Below are 16,114 nucleotides of genomic sequence, written 5' to 3'. Positions count from 1 at the left end.
GAAATCAGTCAGCTTCCTTCTGTGTCGTTTAGTAAGAATTGGGCTGAGAAATAGAGCAAGGATTTTGGAAATACAAGTTTTTCAAGAGTTGAGAGGGCTTGATCATGTTTCCACTATTCCATCCTCAGGAACAACCATCTTGGTTGCTGCAAGAACATTCTTATTCCTTGCTGAGTTGGGCTACAGTGCTTGAAAAGATGACTTCCAACAGAGTAACCTTGAAGGTAAGAGGGAGCAGAGAGCTGGGCCTGTACTCTTTTGTACCACCATAGTTAATCCAGTATGGTTATGAATCAGAGCTTGAAGTAATCAGAGAATTGTAGGTCAGCATCTGTCTGTAGTCCAGAATTCCTGCTGCCCTTTCATCCGGGCTTGCAGGAATGGCAGTGACAAGCAAAGGATTAGATGGACAGTAAACCACTGCAGTTAAATCCATGGAGAATTTAAACTTTTCTAGCAATCATTGCTGAGTAAAAAAAAAACAAACCGTAATGGTTGTTGAAGCAGGGAGCTTTGGAATTTGCAAAACAGAATGAGATCATTATAGTGGTAATTGAGCAAAGCAAATAAAAACATGCTTAGCTCTGAGCAGTTAAATAATCCCAATCTTTCTGCCCAGAATTTAACAAAGGACGTAAGACTATACTTAATGTTCAACATGTGAGAAGTTGACTTCTCAGGGTCTTAAGCATATGCTTATTTTTTTTCTCTTTACTGAGTTGGGGCCATATGAATGAAAATGATATCTGTAGTTGGTGCTGAGGCTAAACCAAACTGCAAGCCTCAGGGTACAGAATAGCTATCAGATAGAGGCAGTACTGTAGTGGTCTCATTAAAGAACACCCAACAGAGAATTGCATTTCACAGGTAAGTTCATAGCAGTTAGTTTGGAAATCAGGTTATTAAACTAGTTTATTAATGACTTATTTTTTAATATGAAGTTTCAAAACATCCTTCACTTCAATAACCAAATGAACAGTAAATAATTTCTTCAATTAAATTTTCATATTTTTTTTCTGTTTCCTGATTCTTTAACAACAGATCACAGCATTGATTACTCTGATGGTTACTTGAAATCATTTGTGAATATTTGCAGCACATAGTTCTCGATTTGCAGATCTGTCCACAGGCTCACCACTATGCTGGTGATGTGGCTGTAGGCAAGCCACTCAATCCAGACAGGGGTAGTTCTTTCTGCCTTTGGTCACATATGACTTAAATTCATTTTCTGATGGGTGATTTCCTGAGTTGCAAGGGAAAATAAGATTTTATTCCTTTTGATAATAATAAAAATTTGGCAGAATCTATTTTAATTACTTCGGCTCAATCTTTTATTAAAACATGTCCTAACTTTAGCTAAAAGCTTTTGTTGCGCCTTAGAATTTTTGTCTGTGTCCTGGTAGTTATATGGTGCCTAGTTCTAATTCAGATAAAAGTGAGTGCCTTCTTAATATGGTGTCTGCTTACCTGATTAATCGTTTATTGTCATTCACTTCTTAATCAATATCAGCTAATAAAACGACATTTTGAAGCACACTGAGGGAAGGAAAAAATATCTTGGTAAGACTGGTGTCACCTCTTGCAAGTTGAATTAATAGGGAAAAAATAAACAGAACAAATTAAAATAGCTTCTTAAAGAAATGAGCTTACAGTTGGCCTAAATGGAGGTTTTGGTGGAAATTGCTATAGCTTCCAAATATCTATTTTAGATCTAAGGAGGCAATGGACTTGGATGCAATTGAGAAATATTTACTACATAGATATTATGCTAGTAAGATTTTGTTTTTAATATTGTGGATTGTTTTCAAATACATAGAAGTTTATTTCTATCTGTTCCACTCTTTTACCTTTTTGGACCCAAATGGAAGGAGATACAGCTCACAGCTTTTTTGTTACGGTGCCACAACAAACAACACATCATTGTCTCTTTCTTGCACTTGCTCTCCATTCCATGCATTACAATGCTTTGAGCTGGTGTGCCTCTATGTGTAGCCATGTACGCTACACAATGACTGAACGAACTGATTTGCTTGGAAAAGCCATAAAAAAGAAGAGTTGAGGTATAGTTTCCTTCTTGATGGATCAATTCCCTGATCACATTCACCGTGCACTTTTAAACAACCATGGTGCAAAAAAAAAAAAAAGAAAAAAGAAAAAAGAAAAAAGTGGTGAACAAGTTCTGTATAAGCTATTACTCTGAAACCACAGCCATGGAAAAAAAATGACTATAAAAAGATAATAATTCTTGAAAGTAGGCTGAAGTTTTACTAGCTAGGGGATTATCTTCACCAGCTTCTTCAGCTAGTAGAAATTAATGTCAGCTCACTTCTACTTGTATACTATAACACCACTGAGGTGTTTTCTCAAATACTGAAACATGTGTGGATCTTCCATGGTTAGATGTGAGTTCTGGGCCTTATCAAGATTATGAGAGTTTTTCTCCAAAAACTCTCAAAGCAAAAGAAATGCCCTACACCTGACCATTCAGTGCCATTCAAAGCACTTTTGAGAACTACAACAATTAGCTGCAGAGTAGCTTTCACTGTTTAGAGTGAATCTTGGTTTGCTTAGCCTTAGATACACTTTACTTTAGTGAGGGATTTTGCAGATAAAAAGGAAATGGAATATTAGGGCTAGTTGTAAGTCTGTAAATACAGATATTTCTAACCTGAACAAAACCCAGTGCAACTTCTGCAACACAGAAACGTACGTAATGCAAATAAGTATCAATCATTTCAATTATCAGTTTACACTGAGGATAACCAGAATGGCAGAACTGTAGCAACGGACTATTCTACACTGAAGCTACCTCTTTGAGGTTACCTATTTGTCCCTTGGGAGTTGAGGACTCAATTCATTAAATGGTGCTGGCTTTGGAAAAAAAGCAATCAATGACCTCTTCTCCTGGTCAGGCAGCATTTCTGGTGTGTCAGAGGAGGAAGCCAAATGAAAAACAAGAGAGAAGGGCTGGGGAGTGGGGGAGTCCTGCTGTTCTACAAATGTGTAAATTGAACTATCTCTGTTATTGTATATTGGGATAAGTAACAGATTAGCATATTGATACCAAAGAACTGACTATTGGCCATAATCCACATAGAATGTCTATTTCACAAATGGATGTGTCTGATTTGCTAACAGAAGACATTGCTCTATTGAAACCAATTTACAAATATGGGGAACTGAATCAGTCAACAGTAGTTGAGAGTCTCAAGCAGAATTTTTAGAGAGTTTTGGATGGACATGCTTTTTCTAATTAGAAAAATAATGCAAACATTTCTTCAACATCAGCTATCTCCGAGACATGAAATGATAGTTGTTTACAATCCATTTTTTTTTTCCATATCAGCAGAAATCATCGTGATTGTACTTTGTGTTCATAACGTACTGACCAGTGTCATGTGCTTTAAATGTGTACTTTGGTTTGATAACAAAACATTTCATTAACATATCAGGATCGAATTATTGTCAGTGTTGTGGAAGCACATCTAGCTCACCCCAGAGGTTTTGAGAAGTTGGCCACTCCCCTTTAGTCATTATAGAAAGAGACCTGCCAAGATGAGAAATTACACCAGGAGGGTTGAATATTAGGATTAATTGTCTTGAACCAGTGCAGTGGAGCAGGTAGGCAAGTCAAATCGAGGTGGGGATAATGAGGGCCAATAGGCAGCCTTTATTGTCTTCTTTCATAAAGAAAAGTATTTAAAAGAAACTATTTTCCATCTTCTAGCACAATGAAAATTAGAATTTAAAGTTTCTGCATTTTTAACCATGTGAAAATTATAGTGTTCAGTAAAAAAAGAGGATTTCTTTTTAAACTGAACCTTGTTAGAACAAAATTCATCTGCGGGACATTAGCTATTTCTTTCTTTGATGGTAGCTCAGCACCAGGTTTTCTGTGAAGCTGATAGGATTGGTCTAACCTTTTAGACCTTCAATATTGATCTTCAGCCTTTTCAATTGGACATTTTTACTGTGCTTAAACTGTACCTCCTGGCTGCTTCAAACACTTAATTGTGCTGAAAAGTAGTAATTTATTAACGCTAATAGTAAAGTGGGCTAAAGAGGGGAAGGTAATATAAATGGTAACATAACAAAGACAGTCGTTTAATAAACTGGAACACATTGCCTCCTTCTACAGACTGAAGATTATTGTTTAAAAGCATGAATTGGAATTATCAGGGCGTAATGCTCATCTACTTATTATCCTTACTGCCTTCTGTCATTGCTGAAGACTCACCAGATAGTGCTGCAGAGTCTCAGTATCTCTGAAATGGGTAAAGGTCCCAAACCTTTCCTTTTCTGTAACAGCTGTGCTGTGCCCCCATTTCAAAAGATTCCCATTGCTATCTAAAACTTAGAGAGACTTTCAAACAGGGCTTTGTTTTGGCTTTAATCCTTTAACCAGCTGTTTTTTTCAGTTGTCTCTCCAACATGGTTCCAGCAGACTGCTTTGTGTTTCCTTGTCGAGTTTATGTTTCATCACAGAAATATCACAGACCTTTGAAAACAGAAGCCATCCATTCCTGTGAGATAGTGGTTCAGTGCAGTGAACAATCCATTCAGATTAACTTTTCAGCACATTTCCGCCTTTCACTGCCAAATGCTCGTGAGCATTACTGATGTCAAAGTTACTTGGCCTTAGCCCACCATTTCTTCTCTGCTCAAGGAAGTTCATTTTGAGAGTAAGACAATTTCAGCCGAAGGAATAACACAAAATCCAGATTTGGCCTCTAGTCCAAGTGAGTGTTCTTCCACTCCTCTGAGTCCCTAATATGAACTGAAGATTTTTATTTTGTGTGCAAAAATTTTAATCAGTCAATTCCAAGCAAGATTTTTCACCAATACCTTAGATAGATTCCAGGATATGTTGGAAGGCATTTTTGCCCATTTTCCGTGCACACACGTACTTACACATACTTGCAAAAGTCTCATGAACTTTAGCTGTGTCTCTATTTCCTGTCACTACCAACAAAAGTACATTGGGCTTTACATATAACTTGCACGATCTAAATCTGCTCTCTGTGATGAGAGAAAGCACTATTTTTCCTTTTTCATGATTTAAAGATTGTATCTACAAAGCAGCTTTGTATCACTGTACTCAAATTTTTCCATCCCAAATGAATTTTTTGTATACCATCTAAGAGCTGAGTGTAATGAATAGAACGGGCAGCTCTCTATCTTACCAATTGTGAAAGAGTACTTCACTTCCCAGAAGAAATGTAGTGGGAGGCTGCATGTTTATTTCTCCTGGAAACTACTCCAGGATTTCACAAAGGAAGTGTATCAACATATTCACCTTGCATTCCTAGATACCCTTCAGCTCTGTATCTGGTAATTTCCCTGATCAAGCTCTTTTAATATTTTGATGTCCCAGTTCTTATGATGTTCAAGACAGATCTGTATTCACTTGAGTGAAGGAGAATTTGAAGCCACCTTGAAATTCTGGCACATTGTTATCATTGCTTTTCATACACATTTAACTTAAGGTGTTTTGCTTTATAAAAGATTGAAGTATTGTGTTCTGAATGAAGAACATTAGTTAGCACAATCCAGTAAATTTTATTTCCCATCCTAAATTGGCAGCACCTTGTCTTGTGCCTGCTTATATTCATAAATTTCCCATAGCTCTAATAAAACTTAAAAACTTCTGTGTAATGCAAGGGTTGTCTTCACAAAAGTGAATTCAAGCTGACCATGAAAAAATCCCGTAAACATGCGACTGTTCTCAGCAGCTAGTACAATTAACAGCAACTGTAATGCACTGTAATGGTGTAAGTCAGGAATAATGGTACCACCATTAAATACACATATGCTAACAAGATCACAAGAAATGAAAGAGCATTCTCATTTCAGATATCCATTAATGTCTCAGCTTTGCCATCTACAAAGGGCCTGTACTAGTGATCTTATGTTAATATGGTGTGTATCGCTTGGAAGGAATGTAAAATAGAGCACGAACTGTTGTAAGCAGGGAATCAAGTTTTTGCACTCCATAAATTAATTGCAAAGATCCTCATTAACTTAGAATATCTAAATCATCAAAAATAAATGCATGTTATAGGTGAGGCAAATTTCCATCCAAAGTAGGGCAGCTTTGTTTTCCCAGGAATTACAGGAGAAAAAAAAAGAAACATGAGAGTGAAGTTCACTTTATTTGTAGAGTACTGAATAATGCTCTCTATCCATGCTTTCCAGTGCAGCTGAGTGTAGGACATACACAGCTTAATACACAGAACAAAACTTCTTAACGTCAGTGGCAAGGCATGTAGGTGATGGTTCTTCCCCCATTGTCTCCCAGATAAGACTATTGAAGGAATGCTCAGGGTAATCTTGGTGGGGTGCAGGTCAGTTACTACAGAGAATATCTCTGCTGCAGCTGCCCAGATTTGCAAGTGTCACCAGTTGCAGACACTGGTGACATGGTAGTGCCATCTTCGTAGCCCAGTGTCAGCCCTGTGGTTCAGCTGTTTCATTTCAAAACTGCAAGCCTACATAAAATAGGTAAAAATGGGGGTTTGCAAAGTGAACCCTTTTTGCAAAGGTCTTTGTCAGGCCAAGATGTAGAGACTTTGCAAAGATGACAAGTATTCTTGTAATTATCTTTCTGTTTTGTCTTTCTAAGAAAAACTGAATTTCTGTGAAACCTATTGTATGGCTATTTACTTGAAGTACTTAAGTACTTGTGTACTTTCAGTTCATGGAGAGAAGGCATTTTTTCATAATTTCATCTAAACCACAAAGAGCACTGAAATATATTGACATATTTCCAAAAGCATTTATACATGTGAGGATTTCTTTAATTTCTCTGTTGTTCTTCAGTTAGTTTGTTTGCTTTTACTTACTCATAGCGTACAGGAGTGACATTCTGCGTGGATCACTGGTTATAGACAAGAAGCAGCAGTCCCTCTGCATATGGATTTACTATTTAAACATGATATAAGAATGTAGGATTATTATATTTGAGCCTCCTTTCTCCTTACCACTTACATGCTGTGACAGAAACACGCCTGCCTTTGATGGGGTATGATCCCCCGTGGTTTATCATCATTCAACAGTTTATGCAGAGTAACTTTTTAGCTTTAGGAATCCTCCAAAGTTTCTTCTCGAGGCCTTTCGGTCTCTAAGCATCAAAGTCTAGATAAGGAGATATTTCAGCCATCAGTTTGTAAGTAACTTTAAAAGAAAAAAAAGAAAACAATAAAGAACTCGTCATACTAGTGGTCTAACTGAGCAGGAGTCCCTCCAGTGGCTGGGTGTTTCATTAACCAGAAGAAACATATGCTGAGATAAATCTGACCTGACTTCTGCTTGTGTTTTCTAAGAGTGGAACAGCAGGCTGTGAGGGAATAATTTTGCTGGATTTTTCTTCATTGAAAATGAGGGTTGGTTTTTCTTTTTTTTGTGCTTCCCCCTCATCTCCATCTCTGAAATCTTTTGTGAATTAATTTTCTATTTCCTGTGATCAGAGTTTTTCTCATACCTCATTCATACCAAACATTGCATTGAAAAATGGCAAAGATTAGGACAAAGGACGAAAGAACTGTGCACCTCCCATCTGGGCAGCATAAGTAATGACAGGGTCAAGATTGAAGTCCATGAATCCCTCCATTACCTCACTCTCCCACTTTCTATTTCATTTTTAAGGATGCCCTGAAATATGAAGACTTCTTTTAATGCCTTATGAGAGTTACTGTGAGAAAGGTGATCAAAAGGACTCTGCTGGCTTGGGTGCCCTTTATCTCCGAGGAAGGTGATGCACAGCATCTGGAGATGATGGAACGCATGATTAACATTACCACAGAGAATGATTAATATCTTCTTAAAGCACCTACTTCCAGATTATCCATCATTTCATTAGACTGAAAAAAGTTCTTTTTGAAAGGGGGCTGTGCCCCTGAACCATGAATAACTAACCCACCTCTTGACATGTTTACTAATTGAGTAGCAGAGTATGCTTAATATTATGTTGAACAAATAGTGATGCCCCCTCTTTATGCAGAAACAAAAGAAAGAAAAAAAAACCACAAAGTAAATTTGAGACAGTAAGTTAATAAAGCAGTCACATGATTTTCATTTCATGGAAACTATCTTTAAATATAGTAGCCAGCTTTATTTGACATCCTTTTTTTGTTTCTTTGGTTTTGTTTTCTTCTGTTTGTATAATGGGATATTACAGTTTTTTCTGGGTTGTATAATTTTCAAAAATCATATATTTCTCAAAATTCCCTTAGATAGCAATGCTGTTTCTGTAGAATTAGAAGTGAGTCCTTGGGGGCTTTGCAGGCTGTGTGACAGTCAGGGACGATCCTTCAAACACAATGAGGGAAAAAGGCTTTGTGCCTGCACTGAATGGTCTGGTGTGAGTTATAGTGAGTTGACCAGGGAAATGCAGATGGTGATTCTTGAATCTGATTGAAGAGATGAGGAATTTGCAGGAGGATAAAGCAATGACTTTGTTTTCGTCAACCATTCTTTTTATAAGCTCCTGCATTCTTTTTGTTTTTGTTAATGGCACTGTAGAGCTCTGAAGTTCAGATCAATGCAGTGCTACCTTTGCGCCTTGCTCACATATGTAATATCTTCTTATATTAATCCTGTTTCCAGGGAAGTGTGACAGGCAGTGGTGATGCAGAATACTAAACTGGTGATTATTAATCACTGTCTTTCAGATCAATAATTCACTGGAACTTTTCCTTTTCCCAATCCTGTGGTTTTTTTGTTGTTGTTGTGGGTTTTTTTTGTGTGTGTGTGTATGCATTTGCATCACTTTAAGCTAAACTAGCATATACTTGTGTGTACAGCAGCATTGTGTGTTTGACAACACTTGTATCCTTCTGTTCAGCACCAGTATCCTGTCTGCAGCTTTTGCAGAACATCCCTGATGACTGGAGACTGATTGCCTCAGGCATTCGTCCCCACCCAAGGCTTCCAGGGGAGACCCTGAGACATTCATTGTGGATGCAAGACAGTAGATAATACAGCATTACTGGTAATATATTGCTTGCTTGGTGTTACTTGCAAACCAAGAAAGGCAGGGATCAGTGCCCTAAGAAATAAAGCCATCCGTAGCCCTCTGCCTTTGTTTGATTTCAGGAGCATTAGTTACATTATGGTGTGTTCAGATTCTGATGTTGGGAATTTGAGCTCTGGACAGTCTCCCCTGAGTGCTGTGACAACAGATGCATGAAAGGATGTTTTCTTAGAATTTTAGAGAATTCCTTGAAAATGATATAGTGTGAAAACCTCTCTTGAAGCACTCCTGACTTTTTCAGGAAATCACAGTTAGCTGCAGAAAAAAAAAAAAAAAAAAAAAAAAAAGGATGCCTTTTTGGTTTATTTTTAATGTTCTTAGTCTTCCACCTGCTTCTTTGTCACATACAGGCTTTTCAGGGGGGCAGGCTTGGAGAGAAGAATGGCTCCTTGAAAGCCACCTCTGGCACGGCTATTACGAGAGACAATGAACTCGAACATGCTTCTTTCCCTTTTTTCCTCCAAAGATCACGAACTCAAAACTCAGTTGTGCATGCATGAAAGTTCTATAAACATTACTTAAACAGCAGCCAAAAGACCTTTGCCAGCTCCGGCCTACTTCTCCCCTTGTTGGGGCTCAGCACTCCCACTCAGTTGACTACTTGTCCTACTCTTTGCCCTCTCTGCTCTGCTGCAATTGTCCTGGAATTTTCCTCTATGCAACTGCTGTCCAAACCAGCTGCACCCACTACATCTTCAGCAGTGGACCGAGGAGGGTATTAATCATATTTTTGAGGAGGACACTCTGCTATTTATCTCCCTGACACCTCCAGCGTTTGGGAGCCCACTGCTGCACACAGCCCATTGACTAGTAATATTACACATTACCGTGCTCCATTGCCTCTCCCTGCCCTCTTCATTGAGTGGCTGTTCAACAGTGGAGTTGTGTTTGTTCAATCAGACATAATTTATACCTTTTTTGTTCCTTCTAGAGAGCTCTTGCTAATTTTAAGTCTAAGCACTGTGTTTTCCATATAATTCTAGCTCTAGCATCACCGGAACTAAAGATAGTCAAATAGACCTGACTCCAGACTTGCTCAAACTCGTTGGTTTTAAATCAGCAAATAGATGATTTAAAAACAAAGTGTCAGGGGAGATCATCTCATACGTACTTTAAAGATCCGAGTTTTATTGCATGTCTAAGAATATATATGTCTTCCATCTCTAAGGGGAATACCTGCAACAGCACATTGTACTGTGATCCCTTGGCTATTGTCCAACACACAAAGTCTGCAAAGGACAAGAGATTAATAATTCAGCTAATTTATAGCAAGCGGGCTTTTTGTTTTCATTTTTTAAAAGAAATTTATAGGAAGAGGAGAGAGTAAAGGAAGAAAGCTGTTGTAAGACTAAATGGCTAATCATTCATCCTGGAGTTTGTTACCTTTTCGGATTCATCAAACTGTGTAATGAGAGCAGCTAGCTTAAGAACTGCCTAATTTTATACTATTGAGACAACACAAAGAAAGTGCTCCACTCCTGGATCTTTGGGGGAAAAGATTACTCATTGCAGGACGTGGATATTATTTCACATTGGAGGGCATAAAATAAATGCAGAATTCATTAAAAAAAAAAAAAAAAAAAGACCAAGCGTCCTCTTCTCTAGATGAAATTTCTGAGGAGTAAGCAGACAAAGTTTCTGGAAGAACTGAACAAATTTAGCCCTGTTAAGGATTTAGCTTATCAGGTCCCAGCAAATGGTTTGGGGGATGGATGGATCCCTCTGATGCCAATCACCGCAGTGTATAAGAATAATACTATAATACTCTGTATTTCATTCTAGCTTCTGTTCTCTCTACTCCACTGAAACTGCTTTTGCCAAGATCTCTAGTAACCTCTTCAGGGCCAAATCTCAGGGCCATTATTCCATTCATATGTTCCTTGACATTTTGGCTAGATCTGACAGATCTGATTATAATCTCTGTCTTTAAACCTTGGTTTAAAGGCTCTGTCCTGGAACCTGTTCCTACTCTGAACTTCCTGTTTGCTACTTCAATGACCTCTTAGAATGCCTTTTTTTTCTTTTTTTTTTTTTATTTTAATTCTTTGAGACAGTGTTCTCTGACCTTATCTTCATCTGAATCCAAATCATTTTCATTGTAATAATAATTTCGGCTTTTATCTCCTCAGCTACTTTCCTGATGGAGATACTGCTGCACTGACATGCCTCAGAGCAGCCAAGCCTAGACATCTGCTTGTCTCTTTGACATCTCATTCCAGATGCTTTATCACCAGGCAAAATTAATGTGGCAAAATAGTTTATTACCATCTTAATCTCTTACTCAAACATTTAACAGGAACACCATGCAAACTGCACCTTCTCTATCTCCTTGTACTTTCTTGTTATGTCTAGAACTTGTCTCTTCTTGTTCCACTACAGGTCTCAAGTTCTGGAAATATCCTCCTTTTAAATTGTGTGCAAATCCAAGCAGAACTGCAGCCATTCCTGAGATACAGTTCAGGGAAGAATCTAGGTCAGTGTCTGAGGTGGGCATGGAGCAGGCCCATGTGGTTGGCATGCAGCCCTGTGGGAGATATGGCATGTATGCAATTAAGACAGAATGCTCTGGGAATTGTGCTGCTAGCCTCTAACAAACCTCTACTGAGCATATGCAGATGGTGATTTGCAGAGGATTACAATTTGGCCACATTTTGTTGAATATTCATGAAGACAGTGAACGATACCTCTCTGTTCCTGCATTGGCCTCTACCACGTTTTAAGACAGTCCCCCAATGCATATTAGTAGAGTTTCAGTAAAAACAGTCTAAGCTTTTCCAAACAACTGGTGCATTTGTTCTTCCCGAAGCTTATTCCTAGAAATGGCTGAAATGTTCTGTAGAAGCTTCTCAACGTTTTTAATAATAAGCCCAACAGCTGAAACTTTTAGGCATTAAAAAGCAGTAGCAAAAGTAATGTGCCCTTTCTCACTTGAAACCTAGCCTGTTTTTCGAAGCTGGGTGTGATTAGTCATAAATGTGTTTGTCATAGAAATGGCAAAGAAAAATATAAAAGCTTTGTTATATAACTGAAGGCTTGCATTATATTTCCTGGTCAGCTGCAGGCTTGGAGTGGGATTCCTTTCCTTCTCACTAGAAGCTTTTCTAATAATGTTAAGGGTGCCTATCTTTTTTTTAATGCACCTTTGTACTCCTGATGGTCCGGTATCGGCCTGCCTTGCTTAGTGTTCACAAGTTTAGAGAGATGATTTCATTGAACCACGTACATTTTTAATACCTAACTTTGAAGTTGGCCTGGCTTAGAGCCAGGAGTTGGACCAGGTGACCTCCAAGATGTCCCTTGTAGCCCAAATTATTCTATAATTCTGTGATCAGTGTTCTAAGTAAGAAGCTCTGATGAGATCCTAAAGTTTTAGAGCAGATATGGTCATAGGAAAATGAAAGAAGTTCATCTAAACTGTTAGAGTTAGATTGCCCTTCTCAGTGAGGGGCTGTGATGCATTGTATCCAAACTAAGACACTGAGGATCCTCTGATCCTGCCTCAGACTCTACAAGCAGACCAGGCCAAACAAGGTATTGTTGTTTGCACCAGCTACCATAGTCTTCCTTAAATGAGAAGAAAATGAACAGTTGTCATTCTTCACAAGTCTGCCACCTATGGGCTTTTTCTGACTCTGTATGGAACTATCACAGCTGAAAGGAAAAGGAGATACTGGTTGCACTGCAGTTGTTCTGTAATAAGAGAGTTTTATAACATTTAATAATTTTATAATAAAAGACCAGTTCACACTTTGAAACCTTCCTCTATACTAAAGTCAGTGACAAATAATTGAAAGAAAGAAAGAAAAAAAATAGAGGAAAAATAAAACTGGAGGCAAGGAAAGCTTTAGCATAGCTAAACATATCACAGCTGGACAGCATGCAGGGTTTGCAGCTGGGATGGGATGGGCTAACTGTGCAAGACAGGTGATCTTATTTCAGAGGCAAAGGACAAGACAAGGAGTCTCTCTAGATTCAGATGAAGAACAAAACCCTTGACCTCAAGGTCTGTGCCAGCCTATGTGAAATTCTGATCTCAGGACTAAGTAAGAGCTGATTGAGCAGAAGATAGAGCTTGTCTATTACATCCTCACTTTTTAATTAGATCTTCTAGCTGCGTGTCCTTTGATCCTGAGCTGTACGTGACAATAAACTTATTGACAATGGGAACTACGTCAGGAATAAGTTTGAGCTGCTGTCTCTTCCAGCTGAGTGAGGGCATTTTTTTTGTGCAGGAATCTGTCTATGAAAAAAAAAAAAAAAGGGGGGGGATTCCAGCATGATCTGAAGAGGTTTTAAACTGAGATAGTTAAGCTGAATAAGAGGCAGTATGGATACTCTTGCTTTGGTATAATGGCAACTTACTCAAAGTTCATTAAATCCATTCCTAATTAAGTAATTCAAATTAAGCCTCTATTACCCTGCAATAAACACGTCCACGTAGCTTTGTGAGCCAGTCTAACTCCACTTCAAATTCTCACCTTCAGCTATGTGGATACAGCTTTCTTGGGAGCTCAGCTGAGTATGTGGGCAGAGAGTGTAACAGATGACAGCATCCAGGAACAATATCCCTGCGCTGCCATCTTTAATTTTCTCCTTTCTTTTTCTGTCTGAATAAGACAGAGCAAGGAAGCCTGTTTACATAGTTGTTTGCTGACAACTGCACGTTGCTTTGCCACATTCAGTAGTTGTTAATTTTAAGTATTTTTCACACTGACTTTCCCTTTGTGGAGCATTTTGATGCGTGTGTCTCTCAACACTGGAAAGCTCTTCCTGCCTTCACCAGGCAGAGTGAAGGCTCACCAGCAGTGCTAATGTTTGGAACAACAAAGCTGGTGGATTTACTGCAGTTCGGTGTTGCCTGGTGCTGTTGGAGCTCACAGCTGCCCTGTAACACCCTTGTTTGTGAAGTTGTGCACACGGAAAGATCCGGGTGTGGTTTGGGGGTGTGATGAGGTGGGGTTTAAATAATTGTTATTTTAATAAACATTTGGTCTGAAAGAATCCATCAGTAGTTTTTGAAAATAACAGCCTTGCTACCAGAGAGTAACCAGAAATGCAGTCTGAAATGTAGAGATGAGCTGGTTGGATTTTTTTTTTTTTTTTCTGAAAAAAAAAACCAACCCAAGAAGACAAATCCCACAAGACTGCCAAACAATTACAGCTTCATTTACAAAAACACTTAAATGTATATTGTCTTGTAAGCCATTTAGTCCTATTGTCTTCAAATGGAATCTTATTCATGTGCTTAACTCCAAACTGCAGCTGAAAGGCTTCATTGAACCAACCCCTGAGACACTGAGGAGACCTTTGCAAGAGTAACTATTGGTAAACACAAGTAAAACTTGGAAAAACTAAGAGCAATAAATCCACCTGTATAGTTAGGGTGGTAGAAATTACTTTGGAGTCTGAGCTGTCTAGGACAGCCATTACAGTGACCGCTTGGGAAGATATCAGGATGAAAGATTTCTTAGTAGTAATTAGGGCAGACGTGGCATGTAGGAATTGATAAAGTAGATACTGGAATTCTTCATTTCTGAACACTTCGGTGATGACGATACTGACAAAAATAAGTCGAGCAAATAAGGAAATAAATAGATCAGAAAGATTGAGAGAATGTCTTACAAAGAGTGAACAAAACATGAAGTAATATGGCCAAACGATGTCTGCTATGGAACACGAGCACCTTGCCGATGCTGGAAGGGTGTAAACACCAAGATGAAAGGATTGTTCCAGGTGTGAAGACTCACAGTGACATGAAAATAAATTAGAAAATGAATACTGAGGTTTAAAGTCAGCAAGGTTGTGCTGAAAAATGTACAATGGCCAAACCTGGAGGATTTTGGAGCAAAGTGAGACGGGGAAGTGGAGGAAAGCTCTCTGTCTCGATGAACAGCAGAAGGAAAGGTACCTCTCTGTGGTGTTTTTAATATCTAGCCCCACCAACCAGGATTCCATCCATGGTAGGATGGAATCTCCTAATACGATCTGTGACACTGACATGCAGCCGTTGGAGGGGAGTGGAGAAAATACTGCTGTGTAAGACACAAGCCAGTATTTACTTGAACTAAAAATGCAGTAGAAGAGATGAAGGTGATTGTTTCTTTCATCCCCAATACTTCTGCATTGTAACAGCCTGCGTCAGTAGTGATATTTTCAGTAACTTTTTGTTTTAAATGCTGGTAGTGCCTTGCAAGCAGTGACAGATCCCAAGGCCCACCCCTCCTGTAGCTGCAGGTAACATCCTGATGTTCCGTGCGTGGTGTTGGCAGATACTGTATATTTTAGCACATTTTGACAGGCTTTTACAGCATCTTTGAGTCAATCAAGTTTTGCTAAGTCAAATAAAAAATTACCATTATCTTTTAAATAATAGTTAGAAAACAGTAAAAAGGAGAATGGTAACAGTCCTGCTGTCTCAGTTTTAGGAAGCTTTTCCTAACAGCTTTTTCCTTTTCCATGCTTTTCTGTCAAACTAAGATCTTTTAGATCACAAGTGCCAGTCAGAAATTCAGTAACCCTCTCCCTTCTAGACACACTCTTGTAACTCAGCATCTCTGTAGCCACAGTTTCAATGGTAGTACACAAGATGCTGCTCAGACTCATCTGCTTCCAGCTCTAGTGCCCTCTGATTGTCAGAGCTAATGAGCATTATTACTTACTATTTTAATTTATTACTTTATAATACAGTCAGAGATTTAGCATTGGGAGTGATGGGAAAACCCCTTTCTGCAAATAGCATCCATTGTTGCAGGTACATGGTATAAGTGGGGTATGGGGCACGTGTGCAGATCAGCCTGCCTCTGAATAAGCCATAGCAGGACAGTCTTTGTCCATTTGTATTCTGATGTTTGATATCTGAAACCACGGTCAGTGTGGGAGTAAGATTTGAAATGTCCACGTGTAAAAGCTGGAGAAGACAATTCTTGTTCTGATAGTAATGGAGGTTTTTCTTCCATCTTACTGTCCACAGAGCAGTGCTGCTGCCTGATGGTAACCCAAAGAGGAATGGAGGTGCCATAGTGATGAATGAAAGCAGTCACAGACGTTGTCATTTCCTGATTTTTGTGCGTGGCAATCCATAAC

Source organism: Tympanuchus pallidicinctus, unplaced genomic scaffold (assembly GCF_026119805.1).
Source record: "Tympanuchus pallidicinctus isolate F22 unplaced genomic scaffold, pur_lepc_1.0 scaffold12, whole genome shotgun sequence".
In the NCBI taxonomy this organism is placed as follows: Eukaryota; Metazoa; Chordata; class Aves; order Galliformes; family Phasianidae; genus Tympanuchus; species Tympanuchus pallidicinctus.
This window is presented reverse-complemented; position numbering follows the sequence as displayed.